Raw genomic sequence first — 16995 nt, 5'->3', positions numbered from 1 at the left:
AGAGCGGTGACCTCGAGAAGTCGACGATAGGCCAAAGAGGAACGCCAGGCTTGTGGATTTTAGGCAGACCGTAGATTGCCGGGGCTGAACCGTTCGTGCACAATAACCTGTACTAGAGGCCCTTGTGGTGCGGAGGGACTAGCTTGAAAAGCTTGGTTAGCAGTTCTTGAAGCTTGGACTGTAACCTGCTAGTTGGGTCACGGGCTAGAGGAGCGTATGTCTGCTGGTCTTCGAGAAGGGCCAACATCTTCGTGTGGTAGTCACTGCTATCTAGCAAGACCGTGGCATTGCCTTTGTCAGCAGGAAGGATTGCGATACTGCTGTTATTCCGCAGGCTCCTGATGGCTTGCCTCTCCGCTACCGATAAATGCAGTCTTGCACAATGTCTTCGCAAACCAGAGAGCACACCAATAGCACGGGTGTGCGCTTCTTGCCGTACTTCAGAGGGAAGCTGGCCGACCGCGCGTTCGACTGCACAAATCACCTTTCCTGGCTCCGGGGGTGCTTCCGTGTTAAAATTCACACCACGGGACAAAACCTTAGCCTCCTCTGCATCCGGTGTGTACGGAGATAGGTTGATGACCTCTTGGGTGCATTGTGGCACGTCCGGCCGGAGTGCTTGCAGTTTCCTCTCTTGCGACGTTCTATGACGGCCTTCTCCCATGCTAGCGGTGAAGTTTGCGTGCAGCTGCACATCTGGGAAGTCCTCAGGAATAAGATACTCAAGTTGCCGGCGTGCAAAAAGGTTTGCTTCTCCAAAGCTCGTGGCTTCTGGCTGCACTCAAGGATACGTGCTTGTAGTAGCTTCCGCTCGGCTTGTCGAACAATCTGGTGAGAAATAACTGTGAGAAACGGGTGGGCTTGATCACAGGGGCATGTATGTTACAGCATTTGACAGCAAATGGACATAATCTGTGGAAGGAGAACGGTGCTTTTGAGCATTTTTGGCAGAAGGAAATTCAAAAGAGAGAAGTCCAGCAGAACAGTCAATGAGAGTGGTTCGAGAAAAAATCGACGCCGAGGATAATGTCATGGGGGCATTTTTCAAGGACGGTGAAGAGAGCAACACTATCGTGGTCGGCAATCCATATTCAGGCAGTACGCATTCCGGCAATTGAAGGTGTGCTCTCATTGGCAACTCGAACAAATGTTTGCATGGGTGGCGTCAGAACTTTGCGGAGATGCCAGCGGAGGGTCAAGCTGATTACAGAGATGTGAGCATTTGTGTCAGTGAGAGCCTGGGCTGCAACACCATCAACAGTAACGTCTAGTAAATTGGGCTTGGACTCCTTGGTTAATAGAAGATCTGTCGTCCAGGTCACAGATGCAGTATTACCTCCTTGAGCTGCATTGATTAGTCTTGTGGTGAGGTGAAGGCTTAGCGTGGCAATGTCGAAAGCTGTAGCGGGCCACATGCCCACCATGACAGCAGTGGAAGCATATTGGCTTGTTTTTGTTTTCAGGAGTACTCCACTCTTCGGAATTTTGTGTCTGAAAATGGCGTGGGGCATATTGGTGGGGACCAGTTAAGACACGAGGAACAGTGAAAGCGTTTTTCGGGTGAGCTACAGAGCAAATGCGTGGAATGGTGTGGCTTGTGAGCTCTTGCTGTATATCGCATGGATTAGGGAGATGGAAGGTGACGTTCATTCACGGGTCGGGGCTAGTAGGGCAGCCGTAGCCGTAGCCTCCAGCTCACGACGTACTATTTTCATTAAGTCGTCGAACAAAGAAGGGCACATTCCAGTGGAGTGGTATACTCGTAATAGGATGTGGGAGCCGTGTTAGGCAGTCAAGTTAACTGTGGGGCAATACAGTGAGCTTTCGCTTGTTTCTTTCTTTATTTGGTACCCACAGCGCCTTTTGGCATTACAGTGGGGGGGAATGACAAAAAGAAATGCATCCACTAGTTACGTTGATAACCAAAGAAACATTTTCCAGAGGCTGCGAGGCCCTTTTCAAGATGTTTAAATGGTCTGCACTCTGTAATGATGCCGTCTGTGGTGGTGCAGTCCTTATAAACAAGCAGGTTGAAAGTGCCATCAGCAATTCCTTTCTGCACATGGCCTACTTTGCCAGTTTCTGACGTGTCGGCATCTATCTTGTGACACAGAGCAACACCATCCTGAATATAGGCGACGGACGACTCCATCGAGGTTTTGGCATGGGAAGAAAGTTCCTTCGCGGCTAGTTGGTGGCCAACAAGCTTTCCGAACAGCTCACGTAATGTCAATTTGCAGGTTTCCCAGCTTGTCAGGTCTGCTTCGTGTGTCTCAAACCAACAATAGTCTGGCTGGGCCCTTGAGATAAAATATTACGTTGGCCAGCACCAAGGTTGCGTCCCATCTGTTATGAGCGCTCGCACTCGTAGGTGCTTATCCAGTCATCAACGTCAGTGCCGCAGAAGGTGCTGCGGTCGCAGGGATGGGAGACGACCATAAGTGGCATGGTCGGCCAGAGGGCTCCATCGAGTGCGAAAATTTCTGTGCCGACCTGGCGTCCACTGCACAGCTCCGTGTTTGAGATAGCAGATGTTGCAATGCAAGAGAACCAGGATAGGGCACGCTGCGCAAGCTTCATCTTCACAGCACACAAATGAGGTTACTGTGCGAGCAGTAATCCAGGCTGGTGCTCTGCTTTCAGCATTGACGCTGGAAACCTTTTCTACTCCCTTCCGCATGAACAAGTTTTGGTCTCTGTGAAAGAGTGTATCACCGTCTACAACGGCGAGGTTAAGTTTATGCAAAGTTGCGGGATTTCCGTGGAATCCTTTTTGGAGCTTCTGCGTTTCTACTTAGCATCAAGTATTGTAGGATGGTGTGACAGTGTATTTGTGCAGAGATCTGGAATATGTAGACGTTCTAAAGTTCCTCACCTTGTTAGTGACATTTTCTTGGCTCATGTTGACCGTGTATTGGAACGTGACTTGGAGGGTTTGGCAATTGAAATTTTCATGTATGTTGACGATTACCTAGTACTTTGTGGAAACTATGACCCTACAAGAAAAATGGTAGACATTTTAAAAGCATTCAAACGTCACGCATTTAGGCTGACCTTTGTGTCCAAGGCGCTGAACGAAAGAACAATCCAGTTTTTGGACCTGTTGTTAAAATTCGAGCAGAATCATGTATGTTGGCTCTATAGCCCGCGATCGAAGAAGCCTTTACTGAACTCTTCATCAGCACGTTCTGGGATTGCAAAATATGGGATTGTTGTCAACTGCCTCAGGTCAGCCATCTTGTTTTGTTTTCAGTGTTGTTTTCACCTAATTGAGTCTAGCTTTGGTGAACAGTTAGTTGGACCCAAAAATGCTGGCTACGGTGACGAAGTCATTGGGTCGGCCCATCTTCAGTTGTTGGATTTGGTGAAGAAAACTTGTCTCCTGCTTGTGATGTTGGGAAGGAAAAGATAGTTGTAATCTCGTACCTGCACGAGGTATCTCACCGCTTGAAAGAAGTGGGGAGCAGATATAACATCAATGTGGTGTTTTCAGCCAAAATTAAGTTGAAGTGCATCTGTCCCGCCATCGAAAAGAATATTAGTAATAAGGGCCGAGCAAACAGCTGTGGTGTGAAACATGAGAAACAGTTTGTTCCTTGTAGATTAAATGTGGTTTATTGCATTCCTTTCAATTGTGGTCGCTTTGATGTTGGCCAGTTCACTGAGTGCCTTCTGGCCCTCTTCCCACCCATTGCAAAGATTGTGGTTGTACGCTTTTCCTTCATGATACAACGGTACTGTTCTCGCACGATGAAGAAAAGGTGAGGGAAGTATAGTAGAAGCACATAAAATTCGAAAAATGTCTGACTCATGTGTTAGCGCTCGTCTTTAGCACTTTTAGATGCATAATTGGCGTATCTTGAAGAGAGCAGTACTTGAGAGCAGTACAGTTGCTTATAGTGGGTTCATGTGTCATGTTTTTATCATTTTTTTATACCTTCGATGGCTTTATATTTGTCTCTTCAATAAAAATTCGGTTTTGGTTCAGTGGTTGTCCAGTGTTATCCTCCTTTTTGTCCCGTTATTTGTGCGCTGCGAAGATGAATCTACACCAACTAGCCCGGTTTTCTACGCTACTTCAGTCTGCAACCACTATCAATGATGTTACGTGGCGCGGAGAAATTACAGGTTGTTTACAAAAAAGTCCACAGCATCGGCTCAATGGTAAAGCGGTGCTAGAGTAGCGAACTGTTCAACTTTGGTAACGTCATTTTTCGCTCGTGAGTCATTTAATTTGCATTCGTTCTCGTCGTCCAATGAGGATTACTGCACGACAACACCTACACGGCACGTCCAAAGCATCAAACAGATTGGTATTTCAGATACTTGGCTCCTAACTTATGGTAATATTAAGGCGAAGCAGCATGTACAAGGCGTGCAAGGCAGCAGCCTGACTTCTGGCCATTGTTGGTCTAAAGGAGCAACTAAGTATACTTGTGCATGAAGGATATGCTAACCAGGCATTGACGATTTACAAAGTGACACTGTGTTTATTCAAAGAGGTCGTTCTTTAGCGCGTGTTGTTATAAGGTCTTTCCCACTTCTCTTGTTTTTAATAAAGTACTGTTTTGCCGCTTTGCGCTGAAATCAGTTTTCAACTCTTGAGGATTTGTGCCTAGTCAAGTAATGGCTCCAACTTGTCTCTGAGCAGCAGCCGCAGTTCCTAAAGCATTGTGCAGCTGAGCCCAAGGACTTTTTTCTTTTCATTTTTTTTTTCTTTTAGTGAAGGCAAAAAGAAAAAAATCGAAAACGCCCGTGTGTGGAGATTTAAGTGCGAGGTAAGATACCCAAATGTCAGGATTAACGTGTATCGAACCTAGCACTGTGTCACGCTTCATAGCCCAAGAGTGGCCTCGGCAACTACAACCCCCGAAATAGAATCTTTTTCCACTTTGTTTTTGCAGCAGTGGTGCGGTGAGTTGGGCTCAGTCTAGTGCCCCCTCATATAATTCCTGACTGATAAACCGACCCAGTTGTCCTGTATGGCCATTGCGTGACAGCTGTTCTGTCAGGTACACTGTAAGCACCTGCTTAGCTATTGGGAAAGGTTGTTAACGAGATCAGAGATCAAAGCAGTCTAGCTCAGAACTTTAATCCTACTAGTGTAAGCCATTATTTGGCCTTGTACAAATTCTCAAAAAAGTCAAAAATACCGTTTGGTGTGAAGGGACTAAAGCAGGTTTTAGACACAAGACTGCATCAGCAAAGGATCTCTGGTGTCACGTAGAAAAAAAATTCAGAATAAGCAGTTAGAATAGTTCAAAAGCAGGCTAAACTAACTTTTGTGTACATATTAATGTAGCCATATATGGGACAAAATACACCATCAATTGTGAATTTAGATTCACCTGATGTTTGCGGTGTGGTTGTAAAAGGAAGCGTTTATTTGTTTCTTTTGGTGTTGCAGGTGCTGACTGAGAAATTGTGGAAAGTTTTGAGCCAAGATGTTCCTGGCCTAAACCGTGATGGGCACGTAAAATGTTGTATATATATTTGAGGTTATAAAGCATTTAATAAAGAATTTTCGAGCTTTGGGACTTGGTTTCTGCTGTTTCATATGCCCATACATTGCAACATGTAATCTATATTCAAATCTGTAGTGTTATTAAAAAATTGTTTTCAGCAGACAGATTTACTATTCACTACGTCACTTTTTCATGATCAGTTCATTAGCATGTGTTGCGGTTTTTTTTTTTTAGCAATTGATGCAGAACTAGCACACGTACTAGGTAAATATTTATAAGGCTTAATGTTATGTTTCAGTTTTTAGTCAATTTGAGAACCCGTATTTGCTGTAAACTTAAGTGCTTTTGTGATCACATGCCTTGAAGCATGCTCCAGCGTAAGAATACTGGATACCAAAGCCCCTTGTAGCTTGTTTTGGTCAGTGTGTGTGGACAAACGCAAGTCATCAGTGGAGGCTTCATAGTCCAACTCGCAAATAAATGTGGGTGCTAGCACCATTGGAGCTTGCAAGCAAAAAAGAAAAAGACCCGTGAACACACGATCGCGAAGAGGAGCCGGTGCAAAGGTAGTCCTGCGTGTCAGAGGCGAAGATCAGAGAAGGAGTATTTGACAGTTGTAATTCTGCCTGAGCAAAACTTTAGTGCCAACTGCCGTTTCGTCTGGACGGAGCGCTAGATACGATAAAGAAAAAAAACAAAACAAGCAACCCGGTTGTTTGTGCGATCGCATAAGAAGCAGCAGGGCACAGAGTGCAACCATCGTGACAAGGTTGAAAGCAATCGTCAGAAAATCTGAGTACCAACATGTTCAAGGTGGGCTACAAGTGATTATACTTATCGCGTATTCCCAGCGTGACTTAGGCCCAACTTTATGGGGCATTAGGCTAAATTTCTATTTGTCAAACTCCAGGAATTCATTCATAATAAAGGTTGACTTTCACAGCGGCGGCCGATCACAGGGTGAACTGTGGATGCACGCTTGCGTAGCAACCGTTCACGCGACGATTTGCGAATGCTTCACTGCGATTGCAAAACAGCACGGATTACAAAGTATTTATTACCTAGAACACTGTTGCAGCGTAAAACTTAATCAGACGACCCGGTTGAAGCACTTCGAAATGCACAGCGGTGGGTATCACAAGCGGACGCGAAATCCAACACAGACACAGTTGAAGCACTTTTAACTTCATTAAAATGTACAGATCTAGGAGTGTGGTTGAATAACAGCGCAGCCGTCCCAGAAGGCGAAATCCAACGCGCAACTGAAACACTTGCCGGTTGGCGCAAGCGAAAAGGGTGCACGCTTCGATATTCACTGCCGGCCGGCCGCCGGGCCAAGAGCGGGGAGTGTGTGCGCCGGCAGAACAGCCCTGCAACCCTTCGCCTTTCCCTCTCGCACTCCTCCTTTTCTCCCTTTCGTGGGTGATGCATCGCCGAAATCGGAATACGCCGCGCCGCCCGCAGCTAAGCCGAGCAGGAGACCGTTGCTACGCCGAGACCGTTGCTACGCACGCTCTCTCTCCTCCTCCGCGCCGTTGCTAGGGGAGAGGGGGAGCGCGGACGGCGGGAGAGACGCGCGCGAAGGCTCAGTACCGGCGAGGGGGAGATGTCACGCGAGGGGGAGAGGCACGCGCCGAGGATGAGTGCAAACCTAGCGGGGGGAGAGGCGCGCCAGCTGCAGAGCACGTGATGTCACGGCGCGAGGGGGAGGGGGGAGCAGACGGCAAAGGCGCCAGCGCGCGGTCACGTGGAGTGTGACGTCACGGCGCGCGCAGCCACGGCGCGGGAGGGCGGAGCGCGCGCAGTCACGTGGGGTGTGACGTCGCTGCGCCGTTGCTACAGACGCTCCCCTCCGCTCCTCGCGCCGTTGCTAGGGGAGAGGAGGAGGCGCACTGCGGACGGCGGAAAGTTTGGGGTCGCTTATAAAGTACATTCGTACTTAAAAAATTTCCCCGACATTCGGCTCCGTATCCGTATCTCTCGAAGCCACTTCCTTTAACCTGGCTTCGAACATTGTTCGCACCATACTGGTCTCGGCGATGGCGCTGATAGCATCGACACATCTGGCAGCGTCTTTGGCACACTTCCAGCACACACAAGCCGCCGGAGAAGCGGTGCGCTATCACAGGAATCTGCAGTGTTTCTCTTTCAAATATTTTGAGGAGTGTACGCTATCAGCGCCGTCGCCGAGACCAGTATGCTGCGAACAATGCTTGAAGCCACGTTAAAATAAAGTGGTTTGAGAGGTACAGATGGGCTATCGCCGTCTGCAGGCGCGCATTCGTGTTCTGGTATTTCCGTTTACCGCCGGTGCGGCTACACGGCGCTCCGATACAGTTCGGTCTAGAGTTCCTGTATATCGCGTAGCGCAAGATTGCGCGTCTGATTGCCACATGCCGCGGGTTCCAGTTCGACAGGAGATCCCGCTTTCAGTGCTGCGCACAAGACCCTGTATTCAGTCAGTTCTGCTCACTGCTCAACTGAGCATGTTGCGGCAGCGGCGGCCCCTCAGCTCAGCTGATAAGCAGCAAACGTGTGTCCGCGCCACTCCTCGCCACTCCTCCTCACCGCAGCCGCTGCGCGGGGGCCTCGCGAGACGGGTGGCTTTTCCGCATGACCTGGAACTCAAGATGGCGGATGGACGCGCCGCTTTGTTCCCTTAGGGGAGCTATATACGGGAACTCTAGTTCGGCCTAGAGTTCCTGTATATACCTCGGCTCCTCTAGGCATAGAGTTTCTTGGTAATTATACTAGATACGAAACTGCTACTGGGAATCCATGTCATCGTGGGAGGTTTATGACTTTATGGGAAAACCAAGCCAAAAAGGGGGGTCTTCCCATGAACCCCCACGACGACATGGCTTACAAGACGCAGTTTACTCTCTAGTATACTTACTAAGAAACTCTGTTTCCAAGCTCTTCAAACAACATTTCATTTGAAATAATGGTAAATTTAACAAAATAATAGTCTCTAATGAGTTTCTCTCAAAATATTGACATTGGTGTTAACAACCAGCTTTGCCTGCAGAGTAGTAGGCACAACCGTTCCGGCAAAAATACGCTGTAATGCCTTTTTCCTTGGCTTTAACACAGTCTTGTTTTATTTTACACTTATAGAATAAGGCACCATTATTTGCGTTTTTGTGGAACTGTGTTCGAATATACGGCCACTAAAACGTTTCAATGCGAGCCAATGACGAAACTTAAAGGAGTACTGACACGAAATTTTTATGTTACGTTTTTTTCGCTGCTGTGTGTGCCTACCAGCCCACTAATCATAGAATGACAGATTAGACGGTCGAGCGCAGCGTAAACATTCATTTACGGCGTCGTTTATTCGTGCCATTTTCGGTTTCCACAAAAAAACGCCGAGCGGCCGCCTTGACAGCATGTATCACATGGCGTCACCATTCTTGCCGTATCGCTGCCTCTCTGAAAGCGCGCGCGAGCGAGCGCACGCGCGCGCCCAGACCGGCCGAGGTCTTCGCCGTCCCCACAGGCCCGGGCAGCATGACGTCAGTCCCAAAACCATGACGTGTACACACGCCCGAGCAGCGCGCGCCAACCACAGCCAGCGCGTCGGCTTCGTCACGGGAGCCCCGACGTCGGCAGTTTGGGGCACGTAGCAGATGATGTCACGTCGATCCGCTCTGGGCTTTCTCGTGCGGGCGAAGATTAAAATGGATTTTAAATATGTTTCTCTGAACGGTTGCTGTTGAAACTTGCTGGGAGATATCTCCTGATAAAAAGGAAGCGTTTTACATAGTTATCTCAGCTTTGAAATTTCGTGTCAGTACTCCTTTAAGCGAGCGCACAGTATATGGCGGCCCATGACGACGCAGACGGCCTTGGTATGAGCCGCATAGACGCTAGCGCCACATTCCTCTCCAGTGTATATAGTAAGAAACTCTATGCCCCTAGGTGAACAGAGTTGCGCCTCCATCCGCCATCTTGAGTTCTGAAGTCGTGCGGGAAAACCACCCGTCACGCGTGTAGAAGCCGCCGCCAGGCCGCTGAGCCAATGGCAGCGGCAAGGAGGAGTCGGCGCATGCGTGTGCCAGCAGCTGCGGGACAGCACGGACAGCACGACTGCGGTGATAGTCGGCCATAGAGTTTCATACTAATATACTAGAGGGAAATCTGTCGCTGCAGTCGCGGGCCCCCGTGGGTGGAGCCATAGCCGCCAGCGACGTCCCTCGCCTACTTGGCTTAGCTAGCCATACGGCTTCGTTTTTGTCGCGAAGCCAAAATCAACAAAATAGAGTAACATGTTTTTCTTGTTCATCGTGCCTGAAGCGTCTACGTAATCACTGAAAAATTAATCTTTTTGTGGGTTCAATTGTATGATAACAAAACAAATTTGATAAGCCTTCTGCAGTAATATTGTTGCTTTTTTTGCAGTCAAAGCCAACTTTTCAGCCTGTTGATGAGCCATGCCAAGGACAAGTGGAACGTGCTTGCCCGGTACACGACAGAACACTCGCCAAAGCGCGGCTGCCCTAGACAGTGGCGCCAGATTTCCCTCTAGTGTATATTAGTATGAAACTCTATGTAGCCGGCTGCTTGTCAGCTGAGCGGCCGTGGCTGCTGCCGCCACCGCAAACGTCGCCGGTCACTTGAGCAGAACCGACTGACCATGGTGCCTTGTGCGCAACACGGAAATCGGGCTTCGTTGTTGTAAGGTGGAACCCGCGGCATGTGGCAATCTCAGACGCGCAACTCTTGCACTACGCGATATACAGGAACTCTAGTTCAGCCACAGCTCCCTTGTTCCAATTACTTATGACAGAACCTGTACGTCCACGTTAATCACTTTATTTTTATTCCTGAGTAATGTTGTTTTTTCAAAAGTATCTATAGTTAATGAATTGATAGTGCTCTAGTTGTTGAGCTGCACATGTGCACGGTTTGCTGCATTTATAAGCCATGTTAGGTCCTGTGCGGAAGAAAATGATCTAGTGTCTTCCACGTAGACAATGAATTTCTGCTTTTTTCGAAGATTTACAATGTCGTCTACCAGATAGTGTCCCTATGCGACACCTCCAGAGAGTGTTTTTAATTTAAAACTGAAATCATTCATCGGACAATAGGGACAAACATTTCAAAGCAACAAGACGAAGAAGCTTCAGATGCGAGAATCTTGGTGGTCTGGGGCACACCAAGCTCATATTCCAGTGCAGCAGCACCACGTCCAAGTAGCTATCCCAGTTCTCGTGGAAAAAAAAAAAAAACGACTCCAGGCTTCGAAATGTACGCAATCTCTATTGGCAAGCCTGACACAAATAGCACTGGGATTTCAAGTACGTCACCCGCCGCATTCAGAATTCTGCGACTTGAGCTGCCCACTTCATTGTCCGAAACTGCAGCTGGCGTTACGCCGAATGCAGTGTCTGTAGTGGCGTCCGACGGCACCCTTAAGCACTGCAGCCGTGGCTAGAGTGCCGTCCGACGACATTCCAATTTTTAACATTGGGCTGATACAGGCTACAGCGCCTGCCCTTGTTGTGTAGAGCTTTCGTCTTAGCTTCCTGCTCCCAAGGGCGGTGATGCGGGTCCGGCTGTTGCCTCTTTTTTTGTTTACATCTTGAGTTTTATACATAATTTGCATGTCTTGGGTTAGTTTTCGGTGCTTTAAACGATTTTTTTCTGTTCGTTATGTTGTGTTAGGTTACTTCACGATACGTTACATTCATAGAGGGCGTAGTAGTGCCAGACGCGGCAATTTTTTATCGAAACGCCGGTGGACGTCGCTTTAGTACTGTGCTTATAGAACGGTCGGACGACACTCTATACACACCCCAAAAAACAAACCCAGTGTCTAGAGTGCCGCCTGACGGCACTATAGCTGACCGCTGCACGCATGGCTACAGTGCCATCCGACGACATTCGAACATTTAAGACTAAGCTAGCACCGAGCTGAGCGCCTGTCGTTGTAGTGTAGAGGATCTGTCTTAGCTTCTTGATCACAAGGACGGTGGTTCGAGGCGGGCTTGTGCCTCAATTGCTTTGTTTTTTAAATGCAGAGCATTTCATTAACTCACGATGTCACCCGGCATTGGCGTGCCTCGGCGTCCGCAACAGCCGTTCCAGGTGCGCCCTCTCCCCCACTCCTCCTCTCCCGCATCACGCTACCCTCCTCGCTCTCAACAACAGGTCCGCACCCCTCCCCCTACACTATATAAAAAAGTAATACTTACCGGCGCCTGGTTTCGATCCCACGACCCTGCGGGCGAAAGGCAAGGTACATGGTGCTCTACCCACTGCGCCACAAAGCCGACACAGAATGGAGGGCTACGAACGCGCCTTATATCCTTGACTCATTCAAACTACGTCAAGAAGCTGCTGATACAACGCATTCACTACCTGTGGGCGGAACGCGAGGTACATGGTGCTCTTCCCACTGCGCCACAAAACCGACACAGAATGAAAGGCTACGAACGCGCCTTATATCCTTGACTCATTCAAACTACGTCAAGAAGCTGCTGATACAACGCATTCACTACCACCAGCTCCCCAAACACTAAACGTTAACGCAATACACCCACCCCCTATGCGACGCATTTACTCGAGTCCCCCTCGCGGGGAGATGGGCCCTTTTTTCATGTTTACCTTCAACAATAATTTTCATGGCGTAGGTTAGTTTGGGTGTTTTAAATGATTTCTTTATGTGCTTTAGGTCATGTTATGCTATGGATAGGTTAGGTTGGCTACGTTTGCGTTATCTAGAGCGATGTAGTGCCAGCCGCGGCAATTTTGTTAAAAAAGCCGCTGGACGTCGATATAGTGGAGTGCTTATATTACCGTCGGACGGCACACTAGACACGGCCAAAAACAAACTGCGTGCAAATTAACGGGGACGGGAACACATGAAGACAGCACTACGCTTGTGTCTTCATGTGTTCCTGGCCACGTTAATTTGCGCGCAGTTTGTTTTTTGAGATGCATCATTACCAACTCGGCCAACTTTCAACCCTTTTACCAAATACACAGCCTACGCCGATGCTTGGAACCCTTTGTTACCATCCCGGCTTTTTCGGACAAGCTTTTTGAAGTCTCGGGTGAGGAGAGGCCAGAATCCATTCTAAGGAATGAATAGAAGCACCCTCAACAGCCTTCAGGACTTCGACGACTGTTCAGGGTCTGAAGGACAGTGAAAGAGCAAACGAGCTTGCCCGAGGACCTACTTTCCAGACAGGCTCGAAACCCCTTCCCCGGAACACACATCGTAACAAAAGGACACCGTACTTACCTACTGAGAAATCATCAAATATTATAGATGCATTAAGGAAGTACCTAGATGAGGGTATCTAAGTCTGCGGGAAGGGAGAGCCAATCTGGCGCAAATTAAAGGTTGGAACCTACCCAAATCCGCTACTACTTAGTAAACTCTACCCAGGCCACTTTAAAACTAGACAGAAACACCGTGAAAGCCTGGCTAGCATGTTCCACATGATATAAACGCGCACGCAGAAGTAAAACCACCCTCACACAACAGACACTTGGGAGAGTGATGCTCCCCTCAGTCTAGATGCTCAACGGACTATCATCAATCCAGCTCAGGCAGCAGCTAGGCCGAAGGGATGCTGGCCGAACCTAGCAAGCGGTTTAAAAAAAACCCTGCAATGACTGATACTGAATAAAAGTTTCCAATAATCATCGTCATCATTCGACGACGTTTGGCGCTCGAGCTGAATCGTAACGTCGTAACCCAGGTGCCACTGGCGTCGAGGTTTTCAACTCCAGTTGACAGACATGACGAGTTACTCCTGGTTTGCTGTGCAGAAAGAGAGAAGAGATATTTAAAGTACCTAGGCAAGTACCTAAGTAGCTAAGTGGACCCAGTAGCACGAAATTGGGCTATGCACAAAGTGGTGTACTACCCACTACTGCAAGTATGTTACTAATGCAGTTACTCCATTTGTTCTTGAGAGCCATCAAAATATAACCGCTACCACCGGTTTGTATGTAGTGCCCGTAGTCCATTTGCTAAAAGATCTGGAAGCGTGAACGAAATGTGGCATAATCATTGGCCAGGTACAAAAGCGGCAGATGCTAGGCATCTGTACCCTTAATTTTAACGAAAATGTGGAACGGCAGGTGCACGAGAGCAGATACCGGGGAAATGTAGCAGGTATACTAACCGATGGATATTTATTGACGTGTGCACCGGACGCCCATGGTACTCGACACTAATTTTTTTGTCTTTGTAAAAACACTGCCTCTTCCGGACATTGCGTTATATTACCCTGTTATACCGCTTAAGCGGTTTAATTAGGCCTAATGTCTACATAAACACTTTAAACCGTGTCTCAAAAGGATGTATGGGTCACGTGTCATACGTTTATTTCTATTAACCATTGAAAAGTCTTACAAATCCTTTCCGAAAACAAAGCGTCTATGGAGGCACAGGTGAACACTGACTTGAAAAAATTCGTGGTGCATTATGAATCGCGACGACCTTGTCAAAACCCCTCAAAGACACTCAGACATGATTTTGGAATGTCTCTTTCGGCCAGACCACCCAATCACGACATTGCATGTCTCAAAAAGTAAGCAAAAAACACCTCCATTCCACAAGGTACAGACCGAAACACCAGAGTTCCATCTGTGTTCAAACCTAATTGGAGCCGTTGAAATGAAGTTGATTCTCGTATTCATTTGGACACCGTGACTAAAGGGGGCATTACACACGCCGACTAATTTTTATCCACTGCAGCAAAACCATTCGCAAGGCAAAGTATACACCTGCAATGCAAATATTATCGACCAGGACAGTAAACCGTTAATTAATATGAATTAACGAATGAATTAATTAATACGAATTCATTAAAATGAATTGAAATAAACTCAGAATTTCGCTTCAGAATCGTATTTGTGTACCGTCACTCTCGATCTTACTGCCTTAGTGTGTTTTGTGCCGAAACCCTAGCTGGAACGGCCCTGCGGGAGGTACTACAACCACGGTCTGGCCCTGGTCTTCACTTAAGTCAGCGACACCTCATCGGGGGCGCTGCCAACATTGCGGCAGTAGGGTGCCTCGATGCCAGTGCCGCGGCACCCAGAACTATGGGGGCATTTTTCAGATGCGACGCATCTTTTTAACTCGCCTTGTCCCTCCGGCGTCTTCCGCAGTCCGTAGTCCGCATCCCTCCCCCATTCTCCTCGCCGCGCCAGCTGCGCGCTAACGCCGCTCTCACCGCAGCGCCCTCTGCGTGTTAGCACTCGCTCCCGTCGCCGTGCCAGCTATGCGTCAGCGCGCTTTAGCGCTCGGTTAAACATCCAACACATGTGCATGCGCTGCTCTCTCTCATTCCACTCACCGTTAACGCGCGGTACATATAAACGCGGTAACTGCGCCACTCCGCTCAGTCGTTCCGCCGCTCCGATGACATCCGATGACCACCGATGATTTGAATGGAGACTAACAGCCCTGTCATCGCGATGATCGGCGCAACCGTACGTAATATAATGGAAACAACAACAAATTGACACGCTAAATGGAAACAACATAACGGAAACGCAACGGAAATCCCACGATGTGTCGCATCTACCCATGGTTCCCCTCGCGGGAAGATGGTGTAAATTTTTTACCTGGACTGGCACAGGTTACTACAGTGTGGTGCAGACCAATGTCGAGTGCTATTGGGGTTATCGATTAGTAAAAAAATAAACATATGCTGCACTGCTTGCACCGCGGCCGGTGCAACCAGTTCAGGTAAAAGAAAAGCCTCTACTAAATAAACTCCAATAGCGGCCCACTAAGCTGCAGTCTTCACTTGGACGCAATGGCGATGGGGATGGGAGGACGGCTGAAGAGCTGAGATGGCAGCCGGATGTGTAATGCAGTCCACGTATCATAGTGGTTGCCTCACTTCTCCCGTTTCTTCGAAAGGGTGTGTGTCAAATGTCGTCGTCCGCGCCGACGAGCCGATAACACCTTTGTTGCCGTTGCAGCGGAAAGAAACGCCGAGATGGAGCGACGCCCTTTAGAGATGAAATGACGTCTCGTCATCGCTTCCTCGTCTCCGTTCTCCGGAAAAATGAGAGGCGCCTTTGGAAAGCAATGAGAACATTAGCCGTGCCTCTAGCTAGCTTTGTCGCAGAAACAAGCCTGCGGTGGATAACATGCGAAAATTTAAGTAAGCAGCTATGGAGAGTACAGTAGACTCTCCATATTTCGGAGTCGCTTAATTCGAATTTTCAGTTATCTAGAAACGATGTGTCGGTTTCGCCAATTTTGCATGCATTCAATATAAAATACCGTTGAGTAATTTGGGCTCACGCTAGTTGCGTTTTTACTCCTGCCATTTCTAAATGCGCCAAGCGTTGTTTATCGACCCATAGTTCTGTTTATCTAGGAGATTTTGGGTGAACGGCAGTGCGCACCTAAAGCAGGGGGGTGCTTCATCGGTGCTCCGCTCGTCCCTCTGATATCGCGGGTAGCATTTCTGTGCGAGTCACGCACAAGTAGGGCGAAGCAACAGTAGCGCTTCAGATGTCAGCGATCGTTTGAACAGCACTTGCGAACCGAAGGGAAAAATTTTGTCAAAACGTTGATTGATTGTAGGGTTTAAAGCGCCGACGCAACGCAGGCGATGACGCGCGCCGTAGTGGAGGGCTCCGGATTAATTTTGACCACCTGGGGTTCCTTACCGGGCGCCAAAATTTCGTACACACGGGCGTTTTCGCTTTTCGTCTCCATCAGAAAAGCGGCCGGCGCGGCCGGGAGTCGAACCCGCGTCCTCGTGCTCAGCAGCACAACGCCTTAGCCACTGAGCCACCGAGGCGGGTTTGTCAAAGCGGTGCTTTAAAACTGGAATTTTCAATGATAAATGATTTTTGGTGTGTTGAAACTTCACTGAGGGAGAGAGAGAGAGAGCAACAGTTTAATTTCAATTTAAAATTGTGCGAAATTTGCATTTTCGTTCAAAACATGCCATCCAAAAGGGTGGAAAAGAAAAGAAGCTTGACTACCGTTTATTCTATATATTAGGTCCACCTTGAAAAGCAGGTGCCCATGTTATGAAAAATACAGCTCAACGTGCATTTATACTCCCGCCCAATTTAGCTGCGTGTCCTCAAGAACGGTATCCGCCATAGCAGACTATGCTTGGTGTTGCTTAGCAACGCGTTTTGTTCTCGCGCGGCAGACATCCTCTAATTGATAGGCTTCGCTCACCAATAAAATGACGTAGCCAGTAACGCTTCTGGTTTCGCCCCAGCGCACACCGATAGCACAAAACACCGGCATATTCCTTTTCCAATGGCGCGCACTTTTGATAGCCATTGACTGACTCAAATGGTTGATCTGCTGAGCTGGGGCGGTATTCTCGTGTTTTGTCCGTTTTGTGTCCGTTTCAAAAGTGTCCGTTTTAGCAAGCCCTGATTGGCTAAAAGCGAACACCCGGCTGTGACGCCATGCAAGCACGGCGGAGCTATCAGCGGCGGCTTATCTCGGAGCAGACGATTAGGAGCAGACGATTTTTCGTCGCCTTGTTGTTGGTTCGCTGACTGGACAATAAACGCATAA

The sequence above is a fragment of the Haemaphysalis longicornis genome, unplaced genomic scaffold (genome assembly GCF_048455015.1).
Source record: "Haemaphysalis longicornis isolate Haplotype H1 unplaced genomic scaffold, Haemaphysalis longicornis Haplotype H1 scaffold_12, whole genome shotgun sequence".
Taxonomy (NCBI): Eukaryota; Metazoa; Arthropoda; class Arachnida; order Ixodida; family Ixodidae; genus Haemaphysalis; species Haemaphysalis longicornis.
This window is presented reverse-complemented; position numbering follows the sequence as displayed.